A 27,282-nucleotide genomic window follows, 5' to 3' on the forward strand; every position below is an offset into this window, starting at 1 on the left:
ATATGGACAACTCTATTCAATCCCCAAATGGAGCAAGTATATATTTTAAGAGAAATGAAAATTCATAACCCTTCTCAGGGTATGCTTCTAAGATTGAACAACAACAACAAATCAGCGTCAAGAAATAAAGGTGTCAGCATAAAAATTGGAAGAGAAAAAAGGAGCAGAGAAGAAAAAAATAAAAGAAATACTGTAAGAAAGGATATCCCGATTATTACAATTTATATCAGTTTGGTTCAAAAAAACACATGTGTGTGCAATGTTAGAATCCAGGTGTTCAGTGACAGAGAAGACTTTATTTTTACCTTGCAGTGACCTGTCAATATGAAATTTAATGTATATTAGTTATCAAAATATTTTACATTTATGTATTTTAAGATTCAGTGTATTTTCTCATGAGCCTAGTTCTACCTCATTCAACACCCTTCTTTTATTTAACTTTTTTAAGCAATATTTTAATCTTATCCTTTAAAAGCAAATATTTTGCTTAGGGTGTGTGGTTGGGAGGGTTTGCCTAGTATGAATTATTTGTTTTAACTGGTCTTTTTAGCAGGACAATTCTCACAAAAACATACATTTGATTCCTTATTTTGTTTTATTAGTGCACACAAATAAACATGCTGTTAGGTATTAATGGAATTATTTTTCTCTTGTTTAGTAGAAATAAACAGGTAAAGAAAAAAAGCTGTGGTCATTTTACTCTTCAGGCACATCATCATACAAACTTACTTTAACCAAGGTATATATCACAGCCAATTTTAGTAATAAATAGATATCTTTTGAAATTTATTATTTAGTCGTGACATTTCTTATTAATTTGTGTATACAAAGGTATATCTGAGCACATAAAAGAAACTATCTAACTTTTAAAAAAAATCAACTGAATGTAGAGCTTATACAACATGCATAAATTGACCCTAGATCAATATCCAGTCAACAACCCTTCCTTCAGACATTTCACTATTGGTCTGATCACACTGGAGTACTTTTTTTATCTTGAGAAATGTGTTTATTGGAAGAGAAAACTAAGAAGGATTCTGATTGACTGAAAACATATTAGGGGTAGGAAAGAGAAAGTGTGTTCTTAAAATTTGGGTTAGGGTCTTCCCTGGTGGTGCAGTGGTTGAGAATCTGCCTGCCAATGCAGGGGACACGGGTTCGAGTTCTGGTCTGGGAAGGTCCCACATGCCGTGGAGCAACTAGGCCCGTGAGCCACAACTACTGAGCCTGCGCGTCTCGAGCTTGTGCTCCGCAACAAGAGAGGCGGCGACAGTGAGAGACCTGCGCACTGCGATGAAGAGTGGCCCCCGCTCACAGCAACTAGAGGAAGCCCTCGCACAGAAACGAAGACCCAACACAGCCATAAATAAAATAAATAAATACATACATACAATAAAATTTTAAAAAAATTTGGGTTAATATAGTACAAAAAATGGAAGCATCTGAAAATGAAACAGATTATAAAACAGTAAATTGAAAGGTTTTAAAGAAAAAGAAACTGGTTGCAAAATGAGGCTTTGAGAACAAGGTCCATATTTCATAAGAAAGAACTATTACAATCTAGTTTTAAATTATTCAAAAAAGGGAGAATGAAAATTTCCATTAGGAACCGCTTTAACTGATTAAAAATGAAAAAAAAATCAGTTTATCTTATAGGCCAGATTAGTTGCTATATTGCTTTTGGCCAGAGAACAAATTAAATGTACAGTCATACATTTATTTCATGCTTTTAAAGTGTGTTTTAACATATGTTTAAAGTATGACTTTTTAATACTTTGTTACTTTCTTTACATTGATGTTAAAGGACTTACCAGTTTTCATCACTTTATCTCCAAATTTGTGACCAAGTGACTATTTCTGTCTTGCCTTTAACTTAACTCTTTTGGATGATTTTACTTTAGCAATCCATGATCCCAGCTGCTCAACTAAAAGCAAGATGTTCTTTACTTTCTGTTGATTAAATTAAAAAAAGATTATGTTTCATTTGGAAATATTTCCAATTCTGTGTGTGTGTATGTGTGTGAATATTCTTCACATTTCTTTTGGTTCCCATGTTTCTGGCATGTTAAACAGGCCAGTAAAAAATTATATTGGGAAGAAAGCCCATCCACCAACATAGCACATGGCCAACATGTAATTATCTACTTATGCTGCCACTTCCATTTCTGAGTATTTCCTTTCGATTCCTCTTTTCATTTATGTAATTAAAACTGCACTGAATTAAATATTCTTTTTGTTAGAATCTGTTGTGTGTTTTCATTGACGTGTGCCCTAAACTGCAATAATGCTATGCACTTGGAAGGGGCTTGATAGATTTTAAAGAGTTTGCATATTCATCTCTTAATTTTGATTTCCAAAATTACAACTTGCATAAATAGATGTTATTATTTCCTTTAAAAATATGGAAACTGAGACTCTGGGAGATTAGGTTATATTTTCAAGGAACCTTGGCTGCTAATGTGCCCTGAAGTTGAAACTCCAGGGTTCTTTCCTCTATAAATGTTGTCACTATTTTAAGAGTAAAGCAATTTCAGGCTGAAATTTATTGCTGAGAGATTTGTGCATTCAATAAGAACTCTACCCACAAAAACAAAATAAAATGATGTTGTGTTTTCTCTCTGATGTTTTACATCTATTTACTGATAGCTAGTACACTATGGTGAATTAATCCAAGTTTCCTGATAAGATAGTTCTGAATCTTAGCTGTGAAATTTATTAGCTAAGTAAAACTAGATATAATAACTAGTCTCTCTAAGCTTCAGCTTCCTCTTGGTAAAGTAGGAATAGCAATCCCTGTATTGCAATATTACAGCATCTAAATTGCTTAGCAATAACTGGCACACATTATGCCTTCAATAAATGGTAATTTGTACTACTTTTATTATTTAATGCTTAAAAGCATTACATATATTTCATTTTTTGTAAATATAGTGCTAATATTATGTTTATATACATATAGAAAAACATGAATAGAACAGAATATTTATGTTATTTTAAAGTAGAAATCTCAGGGGGATTAAGATAAACTTCATACCATATATTAGTCACTTCAGAAATATGTGTTTGATATAAATTTGTATTTGATTAAGATGGATCACAGACCTAAGCGTAAAACACAAAACATTTATAGAAGAAAGCATAGGAGAAAATGTAAAGAAACTTGGGTAAGTTAACATTAAGGTACAATATCAAAGGCATGATCCATGAAAGAAAAAAATAAATAAGCTGGACTTCATTAAAATCAAAGATTTCTGCTCTGCAAAAGACAACGGCAAGAGAATCAGAGGCCAGACCACAGACTGGAAGAAAATATTTGCAAAATACACAACTGATTAAATATAAAATGATCTCAAAATCAACAATAAGAAAACAAACAACTTGATTAAAAAAGGGATTAAATTAAGAGATTCCTCACTAAAGAAGATACAAAGATGGCAAAAAGAACATGAAAACATCCTCTACTTCATATGTTATCAGGAAATGCAAATTAAAATAACAGTGAGATACCACTATACACCTATTTGAATGCTCCAAATCTGGAAAACTAACAACACCCTTGCTGGTGAGGATGTGGGGCAATAAGAACAACTTATTCATTGCTGATGGGAATGCAAAATGGTGTAGCCACTTGAAAGACAGTTGAAGGTTACTACACATACTTTCACCATACAATCCAGTAAACATGCTCCTTGGTATTTACCCAAAGGAGCTGAAAATTATGTCCACATAATAACTTGCACATGGATGCTTATGGAAGCTTCATTTGTAATTGCCAAAACCTGGAAGCAACCAAGATGTCCTTCCGTACGTGAATGGATAAATAAACTCTGGTATATCCAGGCAATGGAATATTATTTAGCACTAGAAAGAAATGAACTATGAAGCCATGAAAAGAGGAGAGAAAGAAGCCAAACTGGAAAAGGCTACATAATGTTAGATTTCAACTGTATAACATTCTGGAAAAAGCAAAATTATGGAGAAAGTAAAATGATCATGGCTGTCAGGGGTTGGGGGCGGTGGGCATGACTAGGTGAAGCATAGAGAATTTTAAGACAGCGAAAATACTCTGTATGATAACATAATGATGAACACATGTCATACTTTTGTCTAAACCCACAGAATGTACAACACCAAGGGTAATTATAATGTAACCTTGGACTCTGGTGATTATGATGTGTTAATGTAGGTTCATCAGTTCTAACAATTGTAACACTTTGCGAGTGGTTTTGATAATGATGAAGCTATGCACGTATCAGGGTAGGGGGTATGGGGGAAATCTATACACTTTACCCTCAATTTTCTGTGAACCTAAAACTGCTGTAAAAAAATAAAGACTTAAGTTAAATAAATAAATGGACAAGTGATAAACAATTCTACAAGGAAGTTATGATGACAAATTTCAGTGGAAAGAGAAAAAAACAGCACTATATACACTTTTAGTGGTGTTACAGTAAATTTACTCTGAATTTAAAGGTAATTTGGTGATCAGCTCAAAACATGCCATAGTAAGTAACCCTACTGCATTCTTCTTTTCCCTTATCTCGCTGTGAAATTTAGTAGGCTTGTCTCAACTTTTACTCATCCCCTCTCTAATAATTAGGTGGAGATGAAAGAATATACCTATATTTTTTAATGAATAAAGCTGCGGTGGTATATGAGAAGTTAACATTTTTAGAAAGTTCTTACATTTTGAGAGTAAATGAAGATTGTTTGGAATGATGGAAAATTAAAGCAAATTAAAACCACAGCATAAAACAACTGACATTATGATCAGTTCACCTCTAAAACATCCTGAAGAAGCTTAAGCTTAGAGCAACAAATCATCATATTTTAAACAAGTCATGAGACAATGACCACAGTAATTAATTAAAAACAGAGATTCAAAACTTTCGGGGAGGCCAGGCTCATGCTTCTATTCCCATGCTCAGTACCATGCACAGGAATTTAAAAAATAAAAACAAAAAAATGCATCTGGCTCTTAATGTTGACCAATTGAATCGAAGTCTTTCTGAGTAAGACTGATTGTTTCCTTTTATTTTTGTTTATAATTTGGTAGATGCATATAATGAAATACTGTGCAACAGTTAAATTCAACACTGTAAGTATAGAAATAATAGTATAACTCTTTAAAATACATAGTGTTAAAAAGAAAAAAAGAGAAATGGAATTAGTTTAGCAAAATATCATTCATATAAGTTTTAAAAATACACAGTATTTTTAAATACACTATATTAACAATTTTTATAAGGAAACATACCATATGTAAATTATACCCCACCAATTTAAAAATTCTTTTCTTGAAAAGATTTATAGAGAAACGTTAAATAAGTCGAGTTATTATCTCCTCTTCTTATACCTATGAATGTATTTTTTCTTTTTATATTATTAGTCATGTTAATTTAGAATTACAGAATGTAAGGTGTTTCAAATTTAACTTCACCCAACTATTTTGCTTTTAGTCATGATACAACCAGAAATCCAAGGGGTTAAATGATTTGCCCATAGTCATAATGATAATTATGGCAGAAGCATGGGATATAACGTCTCCTAATATACTCTCCAGGAAAATATCTACAAAACTGTTAGCCTTAACTGTGTGTTTTTATTTTATTTTTTCATCATAAGCAACTTCAAACCTTATTTTCTACTTATTCTACAAAATTCCTGTGGTTAATGTCATATAAAAGGTAAAAAAATGTAATGATTTCCTTGTAAGGTCAAAAGAGGAGAAGATTTTCCATTCTCATAATTTCCATTTAACATAACACTGGCAATCTTAACCATTACAACTAATAAATAAAAATACAATCACAGGTGTACTAATTGCAATGGGAGAAATAAACTCGTTAAAAAATTTTAAACACTTAAAAACTTATAGAAAGTTGGAACTACAAAATAAAAACCTTCTTTTTATCTTAGCCATTTGAGGGTAAGTTGTCAATTTGAGGTACCATGATTCCTGAGTTCTCTAGTTGCCATTTCCTACCAACAAGTGAATTCTCTTGCATATCTCAAATTATCTATCAAATCACTAAGGTAGCACTGATATAATATTATAATTCTCAGGCTCCATTTAAATTTCACCAATTTTTCCAATAACATCTTTTGTAGTAAAAGTATTCATCTCAAATTATGTGCTGCACTTAGGCATTATGCACTTTTAAGACATACTAAGAACTAACAGTTCCAGCTTCCGTCTTTGAGACTGAAACAGTTTTTCCTTACTTGATGATTTGAACAATTACAATCATCACCCATGAGTTATTTTGTCGTATCTTCCTCTTTACGTTTGTCTGAAATTTCCTCGTGTTGTGATTTAGGTTAGGCATTTTTGTTTGGATTATTTCAGAAGAGGTTTTATGTTCTTATTGCATCCTGTCAATAAGGACAAATTTCAATTTATCTCTTTACTGATGATTTTTGCTTTGATCAACTGACTCAGTCTTCTCAACTGGAAAATTATAAATTTTCCCTTTGCATTAATACATGTTTTATGGGAAGCTTTTTTAAAAAGCTATGTAAATATTCCACTCCTCATAACATTTTCTAATCAAGTAACTAATAAATTACATCTTCATGAACTAATACTTTCCATCTTCTCCAAGGGGTATAATCCTTTACTAACATTATTTATTTTGATGTTCAAATAGCCCCCAGTTTGTCCAATGGGATCCTATTCAAGCTGCTTCTGTGTCCTTTACATGTTTCCTTCATTCTTTGAGAACTTACTTGCTTTCTGACACAACAAGATGGGTTAGGCTTGTCTTGTACACACCATGCTCCAGCTGTATAATCATCCATCTATTCCTCTTCATCAAAATTGGTATTTAGAAACAAATATCTGGGGTATTTGGTACACTCACTGTTATTGGGATATTGCTTTCCCCAGGCTCTTTCATTGGATACAACTAAGGAATATTTGTATACTACTATACTGTACACACTATAATGCATACTATCTATTTATCTATCTATCTATATTTCTAATCAATACATATCCATGTATTAAAAACCATGAGTTCCCACCAATATTTCTAATTGCAATCCAACAGCATAGAAGTGATTCTAGTTTTATTCCTTTCCCTTATTTGTAACTCCTCCCTATTAGAGAAAGAATATTTGCTATGGTGAACCTTAATATATTTACATATTTGGTCAATCCTCCTATAACAAAGCTCTCATATCTGCCACCATCACTTCTCTCAGGGGAGTTCAGCTATGTAACAGGCTCAGATACATCATACTGGTCTTTCCCGTGAAGAAATGCCCTCCTCAGCCCACACTCTGACTCTCACACTGGGTTACTCCACAGTGAATATGCCCACCTCATCCTTTTCTGACTGTCAGTGCACACCAGTCCAAATCCCTATATAATTTTCTTTACTATGCTCAATCTCTGACACTCCACCTCTGGCTGCCATCTCTTAGAATACCTACTTACTCTGATTTTGTTCAAAAACCTCAATGTGTGCAACTGAGACTTTTTTCAGTCCCAAATTTGATGTTACTTTGCTCTGTCCCCAAAAGATTTCACTGAACAGTCCAGCATGGGAATGAAAGGGAAGGAAAGGAGAAGAGGAAAGGAAGGTGTGTAAAATTATCTTTATTCACACAACTTGATTATGTAGGAAGTCCTAATCAATCTATTTTTTTAAATGTTAGGTCTGCTAAATAAATTAATCAAGGCCACAGTATGCAAGGTAAAAATATAATTTGTATTTATTTCTACATACTAGCAAAATACACTTGGGAAATGAACTCTAAAATCCATGCCTTTCACAACAACATTAAAGAACTTAAAACACTGAGGTAAAAATCATAACAGAATACATGTAAGATCTCTACACTTAAATTTGCAAAAAATTATTGAGAGATTTAAAGAAGTCCTAAACAGATAGGAAGATATAACATGTTCATAGATTGGAAGATGTATTATGAACTGAAAATTTGTGTGTCCCCCTCAAATACATATATTGAAACCCTAATCCTCATTTTGGCTGTATTTGGAAATGGGGCCTCTAAGAAAGTAAAGTTAAATGAGGTAATAAGGGTGGGGCCTTGATCCTACAGGATTAGTGCCTTTATAAGAAGAGGTACTAGAGAGAGTGGACATGCGCTCTCTCTCTCTCTCTTTCTCTCTCCTACCTCAACCCGCCTCCATGGGACAACAGACACCAAGGAAATGCCGCATGAGGACATAGTGAGAAACTGACCACCTGCAAGCCAGAAGTGGAGCTCTCAAAATAAACCAAACCTGCTGGACCTTGATTTGGAAACTGTAGCCTCAAGAACCATAAGAAAATAAATTTCTGTTGTCTAAGCCATTAGCCTATGTTATTTTGTTATGGCAGCCCAATCATATTAATATGTCTATTCTCTCCAACTTGATTTATATATTTAATAAAATCCAAACCATAACCCAGTATATTTAAATATATTTTGATGAAGCTAATATTTATATAAAAATGCAAATGACATAGAATTATCAAAAATACTTGAAAAAATCAAAGTTGGTGCACTTACTTGATTTCAAAACTTACTCTGAAGCTACAATAAGCAAGATAACATACACAATATACAAATAGATCAATGGAACAGAATCAGTCATTCATAATTAGAATACAATATAAATGTTCAATTGATTTTTGACTAAGGCATATGACATTTCAAACAGGAAAGCGTTTTCACAAACTATGCTAGCACAACTGGTTCACTATATGGATCTCCATATGGAAAAAAGAACAATAGTAAAAAAAAACACTTTTCACATGTTACACTATATACAAAAATGTATGAAAGATCTAGATGGAAAATATAAAACTATAAATTTACCAGAAGAAAATATGGGGGAAGAATAACCTTATTCTTAAGGTAATTAAGGTAATTAATTCTTAAGGTCTTAAGGTAATCAACATTTTGTTAGACAAGACCCAGAAAGCACTAACCATAAAAAGAGAAAAACAAAACGAAAAAATGGACTTCATTAAAATTAAAAACTTCTCCTCAACATAAAGAAAATGAATGAGCCAGTCAGAAACTGGGAGAAAATTATTTGCAATAAAGAGAGATAAAAAACTTATATCCAAATATAAACAACTCCTACAACTCAATTATAAAATCTCAACAACCTAATAAAATATTGCACAAAAGTCAAAAAGACACTGCATAAAGGGATTATATATATATGTTATATATATATATATGTTATATATCATTAACCATTTTATTAAGCTATAGTAAAGATGCTCAACATCCTTAGTCACGAGGAAAATGGAAATAAAGAATATATTGCAATTTTACTATGCACTCTATAGAATGGCTCAATATAAAGACATTACCAACACCAATGTTATCCAGAACATTGAATAATAGGAGCTCTCATACATTAGTGGTAAAAGTTTAAAATGGTACCACATCAGAAAATCAGAATTTTCTCACTAAATTAACCGTATACCTAATACATGACTGGAAACTTCACTCTATGCATTTGCCAAACACACAAACACACACACACACACACACACACACACACGTACACAAAAGGACCCAAATACCTATCAACAGGAGATTGGATTAACAAGTTGTGGCATACTAATACAATGAACACCACTCAGCAATAACAAAGAATAAACCACTGATAAATACAACAGCATGCAAAAACCTCAAAAAATATTATGCTGACGAAAGAAGTTACATGCAAAAGAATACATGCTCTGTAAATTCATTTTCATGAAATTCTAAATGAGGAAATACCAATCTCTGTTGAAAGAAGTCACAACAGTGGTTGCCTGTTGTGGGTAGGAGGTTGACTAAGAACGAACACAGGGAACTTTCCAGGGTGATGGATATTTTATATCTTCATGTGATTGCAGAGGTAGATGCATTTGTCAAAACTTATCAGATCATACTTAAGATCAGTGTGTTTTGCTATACGTAAGTAAATTATACTTTAAAATTTAAAAATGCTTTTCTTGAAGAGATTTATTGAGAAAGTTTAAATACGCCAACAAATATTATCTCCCCATTCCTATAACCATGTAACTATGTATACATTTCTTTCTTTCTTTGCTTTTAATTTATCAGCTATGTTAATATAGAAGTATAGAGTGTAATGGTATCTCAAATTTGATCTCACCCAAATACTCCATTTTTAGTGATAATAAAACCAGAAACCCAGGGAATTAAATGATTTTCCCAAGTCTTATGATCTACTCTCTCTAAAAATATCTACAAGACTGTTTACTTAACTGTATATTTTTAATTTTGTATTTAGCATGAACAATTTCAAAAAACTTTTAAAAAGTAGGCTTGTTACAAAAATAAAGAATATAGAATACAAATCAAAGGGAAAAATATTAATATATTGAGTGTACTTCTATAAAGTAATATTGGGCATAGAGAACATATTCTTCATTCACATGAAAAATCATTCAAAATAAAATAACTTTAATCATTCCAATTAAAAATGGGCAAAGAACTTGAATAGACATTTCTCCAAAGAAGATATACAAACAGCCAATAAGCCTATGAGAGAATGTTTAACATCAGTAGTCCTTAGGGGAATTCAAATCAAAACCATGTGAGATCCCATTAGGATGCCTATTATCAACAAAACAGGAGAAAGAAAAAAAAAAACTGTTGGCAAAGATGTGGAGAAATTGAACCATTTTGCATTGTTGGTGGGAATGTAAAATGATGCAGCCCCTGTGGAAATACTATGTTGGTTCCTCAAAAAATTAAATATAGAATTACCATATGATCAAGAAATTCCACATCTGGGTATATACACAGGAGTACTGACAGCTGGGAGTCAAACATATATTTGTACAACAGAATTATTCCCAATAGCCAAAAGTGGTAACAAACCAATGTCCATCAACAGATGAATGGATAAACAAAATATGGTACGTACATACAACAGAATATTATTCAGCCTTTAAAAAGAATGGATACCTTATACGTACTATCAATACAATACGACTGAAACTTGAAAACATTATGTTAAGTGAAATAAGCCAGACAATGAAAGACAAATATCGTGTGACTCATATGAGGTACCTAGTATATAGGCAAATTCATAGGCAGAAAATAGAATAGTGCTTACTAGGGGCTCAGGTGAGGGGGTAAAGGCAAATTATTGTTTAATAGATACAGAATTTCAGTTTGGGCTGATGGGAATTCTCTGAATGGATACTGGTGATGGTTGCTCAAAAATATGAATGTTTCTAATGTCACTGGATTAGAAACTTAAAAATGTCACTTAAAATGGTAAATTTTATGTTATGTATATTTTACCACAATAATGAAATAATTTTACAAACTTTATTATTTTAATATAGTTGATGTGTAAAGTCTTTTATACTTATGTGAAAAGAAATGCAATAAATGCATGCCTCTAAAGATTTATTATTTTGAAAATAATTTTTATTGTCATAAACATAGCTTTGCCTCAGAATCATTAAGGTAATTTTGAAAACAATTTGTGCACATTTATATTGTTTAAAATGACTCCATACTGTTTCTTAATTTAAATTATTTATTTTTTTACAAAATTTTAGTAGATTTAGTAAATGTACTTCAAATATATAAAGTTTTCAAATTGCTATTCTTTATTGGGGAGATATTGTCATCTGTGTGTGTTTGTGTGGGCAGGTGTGTATTTTCTTTGAAATATATTTTTGTCTGAAAATGATCCAATTTTTTGTTGCATGGTGAATCCGTTATTTTCTTAGAGATATTAATTTATAGAAACTTTTGCTATGTTTTTAACAGTGATAAAAATCTTTGTATAAATTTTGTTTTCATTGAAAACAATAAGGCTAAAAATATTTATTTGTGGTTTGTGTAGAGTTGTCAGCCCCAGTTCTGCCTTGAAGAACAGAATGTTGCTCCAGCTGTGTGAAACCCCTTCACAGATTGTCTCAACTCCAGAGAGCTGTCTCACCCAAAGTCACCATTTCTGAGGGAAGCTCACATCCAGAATCTGATGGAGGTAGAGGTGTAAGGGGTTAGCCATTTCAATGTAATGAAAGAAGATTCTGATGGGATATTTACACTCCAGAGACCCCATGAGGTGGGCTGAGGCCACTGGGCCTGCATCACTGACTAACTCTCTCTTCATTCAATCCAAATTCTCACATCTCCCTTCCACAGGTGTTTATGCCAAAAAAAAAACTCCTTATATGTGTTGTGAAAGGCTACATCATGCAACATCCAAAATATACACTGCTGAAATTTATACTAGTAAAATGCTGTCTGTATTTTTATCTAATCAGATCCAAAATTTAAAAACTATTGCTACAGAATATCTACAAAATATATGCTTGTGGTACGCTTGTGCTCCATATTTTTAATCAAATTTGCTTTGGAACCATTTAAATTGTTACCAATAAGGAAAAAGTCTACTTTTGTGAATGCTTTGAAATAGTGTTGATTTTTCCAAAGGAAGTTATGATCTGACCAAACTCACTGTAGTGTGAGATTAAGAATTTATTAGTAGCTGCTGATTTTGAAGTCCTACTGGCTTCTTACCTATTTTAATAAAGATTGGTTCCTGACACAGCCTTTTTTCAAAGTTTATTCTAAAAGAAAGAAGAGAAACAGTGTCCATTGGCTCCTTCCTTCTCTTAGAAGTTGCAAAGTACCCAAAATGGAATTCTGCATCAGTAAAGATCCAATTTAAGAGTTTTGGAGGAGAACCAATCTTTTCTCACTTTATTGTGGCGCTCATCATAATCAGCATCTCAGTGGTCAGCTGTGGGTTGTATATGAAGGGTAGATCTATTAATAATTTATGTGCTTCAGCACATTTTAATAGTGAGATTCATGATGAACCTTGAAGTTGTAGAGACACAGGGAAAGATTTTAGGAAGCTGGACCAAAAAAAAAAAAAGATGTAAGTAATAAAAGGAACAGCTTCAATTAAACTAAGAAGAGATTAATTAATGCTAAAGGGCACAGGGGTCATCAGTAAGAAAATGCCTCAGAGAAAAGAATGAGTGAAGAATGATGTGACAAAAAATTAAATTAATTTAAGTCAGAGGCCAGGAAAGCATTATTATTCAGTTCTGAGCCAAGGTCAGTATAAGATGAAAAAATTAAGAAGAAATTCCATGAGATCCATGAGGACTGAAGTTAAGACACTGGTTAGCAAGCAAGCAAGAAAGTAATAACGTTTATTGAGTATTTACAATATGCCAGAAAACATACTTAATGTAGTCCATAAATTATTATATTCAATTCTAGCAATACCTTCATGAAAAGAATGCTACTGTACAGTGGTAAACTGGCAAAACTTTAACAACTAACTCTCCAGGGGAAGGAGGCCTGATTTGTACTGTCTGACAATTTCTGTGGTGTAAATACCACACCATACTCAATTTAAAACTACCACCATGGCATTAACTGACATGGGAACACCCTGAAAAATTTTAAATGGGCTCTTGCAAGCAGGCATGAACTAGCTCCAGCACACTACTACTGTTATGTCTGGTTTAAAAATGAAAACACTAACACAAATCATAAATCCAGGCAAGGGTGGACTTAAATTTATGTAAAGCTTTTCTGATTCAAAGCTCCATGATATTTTTACTAAACCAGTCTTCAGGAAAAACAAAACAAAGCAAACGAAAAACGTGTTGTCTGGATGACTTTGGGGAAGTCAATATTGTCGTAGTGCTGTGCCTGGGCTAGAAATTAAAATTGATTAAGAGCTTAAAAGGACCTGAGAAACTCAAGAGATGGAGTTAGAAGAATAAAATTATCTATCCTCTGGGCATCCAGAAGGGAGCTTTTGAAACTTGCGTTACAACTTCTAGTTTAAAAATAACAATATGTAGAGATTTCCCTCTTCCTCTTCTTTAAAACACATAAAATAATTTAGGAGATCAATAAGAAAAAATGCTTGCCTTATCCTTGTAGAAACTAAGGAACTCCCTAAAGTTACCTATATGCAGTGAATTTTTAAAGGCAGAAAGAAAAGACACTAAGAAAGAATACATGGAGCTGAGTATCTAAGAAAACTTTAGCAGAGTTGAATTTGACAAAATATTTAATATTACATGGCAAGAAAAAAATCAAGGCCATTTTATTTAGAAAAAAGGTAATGGTTATGTAGGCTGATGACAGGAGTAAAGGGGATCAGTTTTGGCACAGAAATGGCAGGTAAAATGAATCAAACAGGAAAGTCATATTTGCAGGAAACTATGTTAGCATGAGACGGAAAGAGAAAAAAATTTATATTTTGAAAAGTCCAAGAGCCACTAATTTGAACTGGTTGCAAAGAAGTATAAAATCAAACAAATGAAAGCCTTGCCTCTTATTCACACCACATTCACATTTAGCTCACATCATATTCACATATACAGAGAATTCCGGTCTTGCACTCTTACCTCTGCTTCACATATTACCTGTAAATAACTGGATTAGGGCAAACATTGTATTCAATAATTACTAAAAAGGGACCAGATTGGAATTTGTATAATTGTACTAGAATAAGAAAAAAAGAGCAAAAGAATAGGATCAATAGATCAATACAAAATGTGGTTATCAGGAAATTATGATGAAACAGACATGACCTGTTTTCTTTTACAGTGTAAAACAATTTTTATGGAACTCCAAAATACCATACAGATAATGATCTATGTAGTAAGTTGTTTTAAACCACATAAGAATGATGAGCACGACATGCAGGATAACAGCATGAACTGTTAAAAAAAATAACAAGAAAATGGGTTTCATACGATGTGTCCAAATATTGACCTAAGGGCTGATATAAGATAATCTAATAACAGAGGAAGGGGTTAAAATATAAACGGACAGGATTAATTGGGGGAAAAAGTGAGGAGAGTAAAATGAAACGAACAGAAAGGCAAAATTGGAAACAACAAAAGAGAAAGTAGAACTTGCTATAAACATAGTAGATAAAAGAGAAGACTAGACCCAGAAGAGCAAGCAAAATGAGTTAGAAAGATAGAGTCAAAAAGATTTAGAGAGAATAGGCTGAAAAAGAAAAATCACATGATCATATCAATAGATGCACAAACACTTGACAAAATCCAGCACCCATTCATGTTAAAAATTTTAAGTACACAAAGAACAGAGGGGAACTTCAACTTGATAACGAATATCTACAAAAAACCTACAGCTGGGCTTCCCTGGTGGCGCAGTGGTTGAGAGTCCGCCTGCTGATACAGGGGACACGGGTTCATGCCCCGGTCCAGGAAGATCCCACATGCCGCGGAGCGGCTGGGCTCGTGAGCCATGGCCGCTGAGCCTGCGCGTCCGGAGCCTGTGCTGCGCAACGGGAGAGGCCACAACAGTGAGAGGCCTGCGTACCGCAAAAAAAAAAAAAAACCCAAAAACCTACAGCTTATATCATACTTAAAGGTGAGAAATTTGAAGCCTTCCTACTAGGATCAGGTACAATGAGAGGATAACCCTCTCACCACTGCTTTTCAACATGATACTGGAAGTTTTAGCTAGTGCAATAGGACAAGAGAAGGAAATAAAAGGTATACATATTGAGAAAGAAGAAATAAAACAGTCTTGTTCACAGATGACATGACCATCTATGTAGAAAATCTGAAAGAATCAACAAAAAACCTCTTGGAACTTATAAGTGATTATAACAAGGTTGCAGGATACATTGTTAATATACAGAAGTCAAGCATTTTCCTATATACAAGCAATGAACAAGTAAAATCTGAAAGTAAGAACACAATATCATTATGTAGGACCCCCCAAAATGAAATACCTACGTATAAATCTAGAAAGGATGTACAAGATCTATATAAGGAAAACTACAAAATTCTGAAGAATGAAATCAAATAAGAACTAAATAAATGAAGAGAAATTCTATGCCCATGAATAGAAATGGTCAATATTGTCAAGATGTCAGTTCTCCCCAACTTGATCTATAGATTCAATGCAATCCCAATTAAAATCTCAGCAAGTTATTTTGTGGATAATGACAGATTGATTCTAATAGTTATATAGAGGGACAAAAGACCTAGAATAGCCAAAACAAAATTGAAGGAGAAGAATGAGATTGGAGGACTGATACTACCAAACTTCACGACATTATAAAGTTACAGTAATCAGGACAGGGTGGCGTTGGAGAAAGATTAGACAGATCAATGGAGCAGAATAAAGAGCCCACAAATAGACTTATGTTTATATATTTAACTGGTCATTGACAAGGAGCAAAGGCAATACAGTGGAGCTAAGAGTCATTACAGTAAATGGTGCTGGAATAACTGGATATCCACATGCAAAAATCAATCCAGACACAAAATGACATCCTTCACAGAAACAAACTCAAAATGGATCACAGACTTCATTGCAAAATGCAAAACCATAAATGTCCTAGAAATTAGCATAGGAGAAAACCTAGATGACCTTGGATATGGTGATACCGTTTTAGATACAATACCAAAGGCACATGTATGAAATAAATAACTGACAAGCTGGACTCCATCAAAATTAAAAACTTCTGCTCTTTGAAAGACAATGGCAATTGAATGAAAAACCAGGCCACAGACCAGAAGAAAATATTTGGAAAAATGATACTTCTATAATAAAGGACTATTATCCAAAATACACAAAGAACACTTAAAAATCAAAAATAAAAAAGCAAAAAACTTAATTATAAAATAGGTCAAAAACCTTAAGAGATACCTCATCAAAGAAGATATACAGATGGCAAATAAACATATGAAAAGAGTCCCACATCATATGTCATCGGGAAAGTGCAAATTTAAATGACAATGAGATATCACTACACACCTATTAGAATAGCCAAAATCTAGGGCACTGACAATTCCCAATTTTTGGTGAGGATGTGGAAAAACAGGAACTCTCATATATTGCTCATGGGAATGCAAAATAGTATAGCGGTACGCGGGCTTCTCACTGTTGTGGCCTCTCCCGTTGCGGAGCACAGGCTCCGGATGCGCAGGCTCAGCGGCCATGGCTCACGGGCCCAGCCGCTCCACGGCATGTGGGATCTTCCCGGACTGGGGCACGAACCTGTGTCCCCTGCATCGGCAGGTGGACTCAACCACTGCGCCACCAGGGAAGCCCTGGAAGAGAATTTGTTGGTTTCTTACAAAAGACTCTCACCATTATGATCCAGCAATAGCGCTCCTGGGTATTTAATGAAATGAGTTGAAAACATGTTTACAAAATACCTGGACATGGATGTTTACAAAGGCTTTCTCCTATAATTGTCAAAACTCAGAAGCAACCAAGATATCCTTCAGTAGGTGAATGGATAAAACTGTGGTACATCCAATGAAATATCATTCAGCACTAAAAAAAAAAAAAGAGCTATGAAGCCATGAAAACACACAGAATAACCTTAAATGCATATTACTAAATGAAGTAAACCAACTTGAAAAGCTACATACTGTGTGATTCCAACTATGTGACATTCTGGAAAAGGCAAAACTATGGAGACAGTAAAAGATTATTGGTTGTCAGGGTTAGGGGATGGGGAGGGATGAATAGATAGAGTACAGAGGAAGTTTATGTCAGTGAAATAGTCCCTATGATTCCATCATAATGATACATGTCATTATACTTTGCCCAAACACATAGCATGCACAACATGTACAGTGAACTATAAAGTAAACTATGGACTTTGAGTGATCATGATGTATCATTGTAGGTTCATCACTTATAACAAATGCACCACTCTGGAGGGGGATCTTGATAACGGGGAGGGTATGCATGTGTAAAGGCAAGGGATATATGAAAAATATCTGTACCTTCCTCTCCATCTTTCTGTTAACTTAAAACTGCTCTGAACAAAGTCTTAAAAAGCAATTTTAAACAAAAAGAGAAAAAGTTACGAGAATAATTTTACAGAAGATGCCATTTTAATCCAATAATCATAGTGATTACCAGTAATGGCACAAATTGAAGTCTTCCACCCCCGATAGGATGCAATAAGAACAGCATCACTTGTGTGATTTCCTGCTGAAGATTCATGACCCAAATCTAATCATGAGGAATCATCAGACACACACAAATTGAGGAACATTTCAGAAGACAAGTGGCCTGTAATCTTCAAAAGTGTCAGGATCATGAAATCAAAGAAATATTGAGAACTTTTATCAGAAGACAGAAAGAAACCAGAGGCATGACAACTAAATGCAATGTATGATTGTGAACTGCCTTGCTTTTCTGTAAAGGATGCTATTGGAATAAGTGGCAAAATTTGAATGGGGTCTGAGGTAGATGTTTATAATCCATCAATGTTAATTTCCTGATTTTGATGGTGTGTTGTGGTTATATAGGAGAATATCTTTGTTTGAAGGAAATAAACACTAAATTATTTGGTTGTGGAATAAAATGATTTAGAGAGAAAATAAGAGAATGAAAGGAGTTGTTTCCAAGAAGAGATCAGAACAATGAGGGAAACAACTCAGAAGACAAAAATAAATAAATAATTTAACTTCATACAAATAATCGAATAATCTGTTTACAGATACATACTCAAATGGTAAAATACAACATATACTAGGGAAAATATATTTGCAACTCATAATAAAACTCATAGGAAGAGGGCTTCCCTGGTGGCACAGTGGTTGAGAGTCCGCCTGCCGATGCAGGTGACACGGGTTCGTGCCCCGGTTCGGGAAGATCCCACATGCTGTGGAGTGGCTAGGTCCATGAGCCATGGCCGCTGAGCCTGCACTTCCGGAGCCTGTGCTCCACAACGGGAGAGGCCACAACAGTGAGAGGCCCGCATACCACACACACACAAAAAAAAACCTCATAGGAAGAGACTCCATTTTCAGACACAGTAGAGAAGTTATTTGGAAAAACTTATGTTCAAAACAATTGAAAATGCTGGAGAGAATATAAACAACAGTTCCTTTAAAGTAGTAAAGACAAGATGTCAGAACAAAATGTAACAGGAAGTAAACACCTAGGTCAGTAAGTAGAACAGCAGATCATAAAGCTGCACTTTCTATGAGAATATGTTTATAGGAGAAAACTTGCTTTTCAGCTTTGTCGCACTTCTTGGGTAAGAGGTACACATATCAAGGCCAAAGATGTAGACTCAACATTCAAACATTAAACAGTTAAAACAAGTTTCTCATGCTATGGAACTGGAGAGAAAATTACCTTACCGTAAGCAAAACTAGAGGAATAAAGGAAAGAAAATACATAAGTAACTAAAGGTAAAGAAAAAATAACTGGCCCTCGCCAGTAAGAAGCTGGCCCTCGCCAAGATTTTGAGCCAGATTAAAAATCTGCAAGTAAACCAGAGAACCCTAAGATTCAAGATAAAACTTGAAAGCAGACAAAAAGGAGCTAAATATCTTCAAAGGAGAAGCAGATTGTCAGCTGATTTCTCAGTAACAACAATCCATTCATAATCCAGGGGACAGAAATGTTCCTTGACGTGGCTGTCACTCTCACATTCTATACCCACAAAAATTAACTTTTTAACACAAAGTCAAAAATATCCTCAGATAAACAAAGCTGAAGATATCATCACCAGCATATCTACTAATGAATATACTTATTTCATAACAAAGGCAAATGATCTCTAATTGAAAGTCGATATGTAAGAAGGAATAGTGAAGAAAATGTAAAATGTGTGAATATATCTGAACAAACAAGGAACGTAAAAGACAATGACAGTATAAGTCATGTTGGAGGAAAATAGCGCTAAAATATTCTGTGATACTTTTACAAACCAGCATCCAGGTAACGTTATAGATTAAGGGAATTCTTAAAAAGATATTTCACAGAAACAAACTTATAAAGGAGTATGAGAACTTGACGAAGTCATTAAAAAAATCATGTATATGATGAAAAGAATGTAAGCGCGAATCAAACTACTGTAACCTATTTTTATAAAGTAAATGATTTAATTATCAATATTTCTAATCTTTTAAACTACAGCACACTCAATAATATTAGTTTTACCTTTTTTATTTCCTGTAAACTAATAGCAAGAATTAGAAGGGTTTTGGAGCTTTGACAAAAAAAAATTCTAAGGTAACAGAATAGTTTTAATTTTCCCCAATGATTATTAAGATGATGTGGCATGGTTTCAGCATGCGAAGACATTTTTATGGTCCCATATGAACCCACGAAAAGAGGACTTTCTGTACTGTTACTCCTAAAGAAGCCACTAACACAGGCTCACCATACTTTTCTTGTGCGTGTAAAGGGCAGAAAGTAAATATTTTAACATTGAGGGCCACAAACAGCCTCTGCACCATATTCTTCCTCTTTTTCCTTTTTTTCTTAAATCCAGTCTTAAAAACATATACAAATTCTCTTTAGACCATGAGCTAAGAAGCCTTCTGAATTTAGCCCACCAGCTTATTTCAAAACATATTTAACAGATGCCAAAAATACAATTTACAAAATCTAAGTCAAGAAGGAAAGAGAACATGAGTAGCCCTATAACCATTAAAGAAAATAAGTCAATAGCCCACGTTTCCCTATAATAAAACTATTGTATCAGAAGGTATTTTTAATGAATTCTAGACAACATTCATGAAAGCATTAATTCAATTACACACTCAAATTATATAAAGTAATAGAAAAAGTGGTAATATTTCCTATCTCATTTTATGTGACTATCATAACTTTGATGTCTAAATACAGTAAAATAGTTAAAAGAGTTTAAAAAGTAATTTTACTGTGTGATATCTTGTATGAAAATGAATGATTTTATAAAAGTAGAAATTGTAAGCAAAGAAAGAGCAAGTGGAATACGATAATGTAAAGTTTTATATCATTACCAAGGTGAACTCTTTCAAAATCTGCAAGTTTAGTTCAAACAGGAAAAATCATTTAAGGTAATTGCTTGGATTAACATATTGAAGGGAAAATAAACAGTTCATTATACGCATACATATATTTGACAATATTTCATATTCACTTATGATTAAAAAACATAAAACACTAGAATTAAAAGGAAATCCCTTAGTCTGATAAAAATACCTTTAAAAACAAACTTAAGAAACTTCACAATTAATGATAAACTGTTGAACATTTAAAAAAACTAAGAACAAAATAAAGAGATCCCTCTCATGTCGTCTATTCAATATTCTATTGGAGTTTTTAATCAATGCAGAAAGACAAGTAAAAAAAAAATGTTTGTTTTTCTTGATCCCACTCACACTCCTCCCATCAGAGAGTGCTACAAACATCTGCTTCCTTTGCAGCAAGACTCTAATGCTGCCTGTGTGTACTTGCTCCAATTTCTCTCTCTCCATTCCCTCTGAAATGCACTGCAATAAGAATTCCGGGCCCACCACAGCACTGAAACCATAAACACCAAATTCACCTAGAATCTCCATGAAACTAAAGTCAGTGGTCAAATCAGAACTCTCTACTTCCTTGACTTAGCAGCTTTTGACTCAGTTAACACACTCTGTTCTCCAAACATTTTCTTCACCTGTCTTCTAAGACACCCCCAGCTCTTAGGTTCCCTTGCAGTTCAAGGAATATTCATTCTCAGTTGTATATGTTGGTTTTTCTTCTTTCCTCCCATATCATCCGTCACCTCACACATGTCTGAATGTGAGTTTGCTTCTAAATACAGCCCTATTTCCACTTCTCACTACATTCACATTCTTAATATCTAACAGTCCCATGACTTTAAATACCAGCTATATGCTGATGGCTTCTAAGAGGTCCCATTTTAGTTTTCCTAAACTTGTATTTGGGCTGGCCAAAAAGTTCCTTCGGGTGTCCATAACATCTTAATGGAAAAGCCTGAACGAACTTTTTGGCCAATCCAACACAATCTCAAAACTCCCTTTATCTTAATACATCTGAAGACGAACTCGAGCTCTTACTCCTAATGCTCTCTAAATAAAAGCAATCAATTTTTCAGTTGTTCAGGCCAAAATGTTTTGAGTCATCTGTTAACAATGCTTCCTAACATCCAGGCATGAATACTACATAGATTTCTATCGTACCAACTTTAAAGCCAGAAGTCAGACTGATATTTTTAAAACTTATTTCATATAACGTCAGTCTTCTGCTAAAAAGTCTACAGTATCTTCCATCTTAGAGTAAAAGTCAAAATCCAATGTCTTGTGTATGAATTTCCTATTGCTACTGTAAAAATTATGACCAACTTAGTGACAAAACACCACAAATTTATTCTCTTGTAGTTCTAGGTCAGAAGTCTAAATACAAGGTGTTGGCAGGGCTCTGCTCCTTCTGGAGGCTTCAGATGAGACTGTTTCTTTGCTGTTTCCAGCTTCCAGAGAATGTCTGCATTCCTTGGTTCCTGTTTCTTTCTTCCATCTTCAAAGCTTGTTACTCTAACCTCTGGTTGCATTGTGACATCTCTTTTTTTCTGACTTTAACCCTCTTGCCTCACTCCTATAGGGACCCATGTGATCAAATGGGGATTGCATAGGAAATCCAGGGTATAATCTCCCCCATCTCAAGATCCTCAATTTAATTACAGCTGCAATAGTCTCTTCTTGCTATTTAAAATAACATATAATGAATTCTGAGAATTAGGATGTGGATATCTTTGGGGGCAATTATTTTGTCTACCACACTTTGTAGGATCTGGGCATCCTGTTTTCTTTCTGCCCTTCCCTTCTACCACCTGTCCCTTGCCCCCTTTTCTCTAGGCACATGTACCTCCCTGCCCTTTCTTGAATATTCATGAGGAATTTCCTGATTTAGAGCATTTGCAGTAACTATTTCTTCCTGATGCAAAAAATATTCCTCTAACAGCTGCTTAGTTTCACCTTTCACTTCCTCCAAATCCTTTGCTTAAATATCACCTTCTCAGTAAGAAATCACTGACTACCCCACCTGCTCTGTTCCATTCCTCAATATCCCTTACCTTGCTTTCTCTCTTCTTTTCTGATAGTAACCTTCATCATCTAACATACCATAAGAGTAATATATTTATTATGTTTATCTTTAATTTTTTGCATTCCCCACTAAAAATGTGAGCTTCGTGACACAGGGTGTGTTGTCTTTTACTAAGGGGTGTGACCTGGTCACCTAGAGAGTGCCTAAAAAATAACTGGTGCTCCACACCTATTATGGATTTGGGAATGAAGCAATCAATAAGCAAAAAATAGATGACCTGAAGAAACAGTTGATAAAACACTTGAAAAACCTGTTCACAGTAATGAAAGTTCATTGTTATTTAGGAAAATACAAATTAAATCACCAGTTTTGAAAAAAAATTTCTAAAAATGTCAAGCTTGGGTCTCTTTGTAGAACAGAAGAAATTCTCGTATAGTGCCAGTGGGAGCAGATATTGGTTAAAACTTAGGAAACTAAAATGAAAGTATTTGGAAAAATTGAAGCTAAGCACACACTAGAGATTAGCAATTTTATTCCTAATTATATACTCTGAAGCTATTTGATGTACATAACTATCAGGGTGCATGTATAGAAATGTTCACAGAAGCATTGTTAGTAAAGCCAAAGTAAGGGGAAGGGGCAACATCGTATCTCCATTATTGATAGAATGTATAACTAAATCCAAACACATTCACATAAAGAAATCCTCTGCACAAAAATATGGTTTAATTTCATAAAGCTATTTGAGCGAAAGACACAAAAGAATATAAGAACTGTGATTACACTCAATTTCAGAAACATTTAAAACTCCAGCGTGTTGGTTGTGAGTGGCTACACAGATGCTCAAACTATAAAGAAAGGCATTATTAACCCCAAATGAATCTTATTGCCACCTTTAGAAAGGAGAAATGATGTTGTTACTAACAGACCCACACAGAGAGTTTCTTAGGGGCCATGAGTTTTCCATTTCTTCATCTGGGTTGAGGTCACCTGATTTGATTTATACTTATTCATTAAAGTTTATATGTGTGTTTTATTCAACTTTCAGCATGTATTACATTTGAAAATGAAAAAAAAGAATTAAAGGTCAATTAATAAGGAGAACTTATGGATCAAAAGAAAAAAACTAGATTATTAACAGAAAAATTGGTGAAGGATATAAACACTCATTTAAAGAAATGTGAGGGCTTCCCTGGTGGCGCAGTGGTTGAGAGTCCGCCTGCCGAAGCAAGGGACACGGGTTCGTGCCCCGGTCCGGGAAGATCCCACATTAAACACATGAAGAAATGTTCATTCTCACTTAAAATAAGAGAAATATGTTTTCATTTACAAAATTAAAAAGCTATTAAAAATGATGATAATACAGAGATTGGATACAATGGTGGAGAAATACTTAACTTTCATACCTTGCTGTTGGCATGATAAATTCAAACTACATCAGTGGAGAGCAATTTAGCAATACCTATGAAAGTTTAAAATTTCCAAACTTTGCTTCAGCATTTCACTTCTAGTCATATTCCTAAAGATATACCAGCACTCTGTGAAATAACATGTCATATTATTATATTAATAAATATTTTTAAATGATTAAACGTTCTTCAAAAGAAAAATGTTAAAACAAATTATGATACATCCACTGGAAAGAATACTATGCAGCTACTATTTTTTTTTTTAATGAAGGATATCTTTATGTCCTGAAATGGAATATGTCCTCAAGTTACATTTTTAACTAAAAACAAACCAACCATGTTTTATAACATGGCATAAAGTACACCACCATTTATGTAAAAACAAAATCATAAATACTTATTAAATAGTTCTATAATGTCTCTTGGAATACGTAGAAAAATACAAAACAAAAACAAAACAGAACTGGTAAATGCAGCTGTTTCTTAGGAGGAGAACTCTGGATGCCTGAGGATCCTGGTGGGAGTCTTAGTTTTAACTATACAACTTATTTTGCCTTTTAAATTTTATTCAAAGTGCATGCATTATCAATTCCACACATAAATTAAATAATAAACACATAACAACTACAAAAATAAATTTGACTTCTCTATGAAGTAGCAGAAATATTCCTGTTACCTATGCAATTTTAGTTTTGTACTGATATCATTCAGAAAAGAAAGTCAGCTACGTATCCATCATTGTACTGCTTAAATAAGAATATAATTGCTTCTGGTGAAGCAACACATAATATTGATAAAATAAGAATATTACTATTAATAATGGTGCAATGAGGGGTAATGATGGTTAGTATATACTCTGGAGTCATAATTTCTGGGCTAGAATCCCATCTCTACAAGTTACTTGATTGGTGCCCTTAGACACCTAATTTAGACAAGAAGGACATATTTTCCTTACTTGTAAATAAGAAACAATAAAAAACGGTTGTTGGACTCTTAAGTAATAATAAATAAAATACATTTTAGAGGTATCACTATCAGGATATGTCAGGATGTTTCAGAATATTTTATATTATTTTTAGTTTAATTCTCACATCAAAAAAAACCTATATGTGATAGTTTTTACACTGTTATTTTGCTTCCAGAAGTATGTTAAATATTAGTAGTGAGCAAAGTGGTTTTTTTTTAAACTTATTTCACTCCTGTTGGTGATTTAAGTGGGAATACTCTCTTTGTTTAGTAATTATGTATGATGCTGGCTGTCAGCTTAATAGACCAATTTTTAATTTTAATTTTTACCAAGAGTGAGCTCACCTGTTGCACACATTCACATTCTCTTTCCGTCCATATAATAACGTCCCATCTCCAGCTCTTCATCATTTCAAACTCTCTCTCACTCCTACTTATTTTATCTTATTGATAACATGCCTATGAGAAACTGATATGTTGCTTCCTTCTGGGCTAAACCAAAGCCATCAGACTCCCGTTTACGTCAGATTATTGCAACGGCTCTCTCCTTGGTCCACACTGATCTCTAAATTGCTACAACTTTCTTCTTGATGACTTTGCATCGCTCAACAGGATTAGTCATCGATTCTTTGGAATTTTGTTCTCCTTTGGCCTCTATAATAGTCCTAGTCCTGCCTCTCTGCCGCCCCCCTTCTACTTCTTCTTGGATGTGCTCTATCTCTGCCTTTATGTTATTTGATTTACAATCATGTCCTTGACCTTTGCTTTATCTCTTTGTTGTCTCCCTTTGGAAGCTCAGCTCTTAGGAATGCATGTATTCAGTTAGTCCACGATTCACAACTCTATCCCTCTGCTCTGCTGGACTCAGGATAACCCAACACATGCAAACTAGATTTGGTGCTAAGCTTTTTTTTTTTTTGCGTTATGAGGGCCTCTCACTGTTGTGGCCTCTCCCATTGCGGAGCACAGGCTCCGGACGCGCAAGCTCAGTGGCCGTGGCTCACGGGCCCAGCCGCTCCGTGGCATGTGGGATCTTCCCGGACTGGGGCACGAACCCATGTCCCCTGCATCGGCAGGCAGACTCTCAACCACTGTGCCACCAGGGAAGCCCAGTGCTAAGCTTTTGATGGTTTGTATATACTGACAGAATTGGTATCAAGGAAAATTGAAAAATTCAGTGGTCTTGGAGTTTTGGCAGGTATTTGGAAGACACAACACTGAACTGAGGAGTTCACTAATGGAATTTAAGCTAAACATCAGCCAAAATAGGAAATGTTCCTTTAGATAAAAGGCTATAATAGTACATATTCTTACAGCTCAATTTCCTACTTGGTAAAACAATTTTAATCCTGGGCTGAGATTTAAGACCTTCATTTAAAATCCTAAATTTAATAGTTTTATGTAATCTATAAATGCTTAAAGTATAGCTTTAAAAGTGAGGTTAGTGAAAGAATTTTACTAAAGAGAGAGTCTGAAATTTGCATAAAGTGCTTTTCGTCTTGTTGATTAGAGTTCTAAGGGGAGAACCAAAGGTTTGTATATTATATCCCAACAAAATCACTGTTCCCTTCTCTAAACTTAGTCCATCTTCCTGGAAACTTTTATGTTTTCTTTATTTTAACTTTTTTTACAATTACCAGGAGCCATGGAATGCAGTTACCCAATTAGCAACACAATAATAATACCACCAACAACAATATTAATAATGATAATAATAAAAAATTAAGATTAAATAATATTCTTTGATAAAACAAAAGTAGAAATTTAACTAAATTATGTGAATATTTAATAATTTACTTCAGAAAATTTATTGAAGTGCTCCCTCCTTTTCTATTCATGCTTTCATAAGAAGCAACTGAGAATTTGAATATTTGAACATATTTTAAGTATGAGACATTGATGAGCAAACATAATAACATACATCCACTTTCATTTTCTTTACTGAAAAGTACATTATTCTTTAGTACAAAGGGGACAAAATTTGATTGAATATATAATTGTATATTGTCTCCAAGAAAGAAAATAAGAGGTCTTTGGTAGAAATTCTTAATACTATAATAATAATTTCCCATGCTTCATGACCATTACA

General features: G+C 33.9%; 1 protein-coding gene across 2 annotated transcripts in view; it reads right to left on the reverse strand.

The window, feature by feature from the left end:
• Positions 1–27,282, reverse strand: part of LOC112413734 (cadherin-10) — a 121,757-nt gene that overhangs the window by 85,777 nt on the left and 8,698 nt on the right. The window lies entirely within an intron of this gene.

This window comes from Neophocaena asiaeorientalis, unplaced genomic scaffold, assembly GCF_003031525.2.
Source record: "Neophocaena asiaeorientalis asiaeorientalis breed wild unplaced genomic scaffold, Neophocaena_asiaeorientalis_V1.1 scaffold175, whole genome shotgun sequence".
Lineage (NCBI taxonomy): Eukaryota > Metazoa > Chordata > Mammalia > Artiodactyla > Phocoenidae > Neophocaena > Neophocaena asiaeorientalis.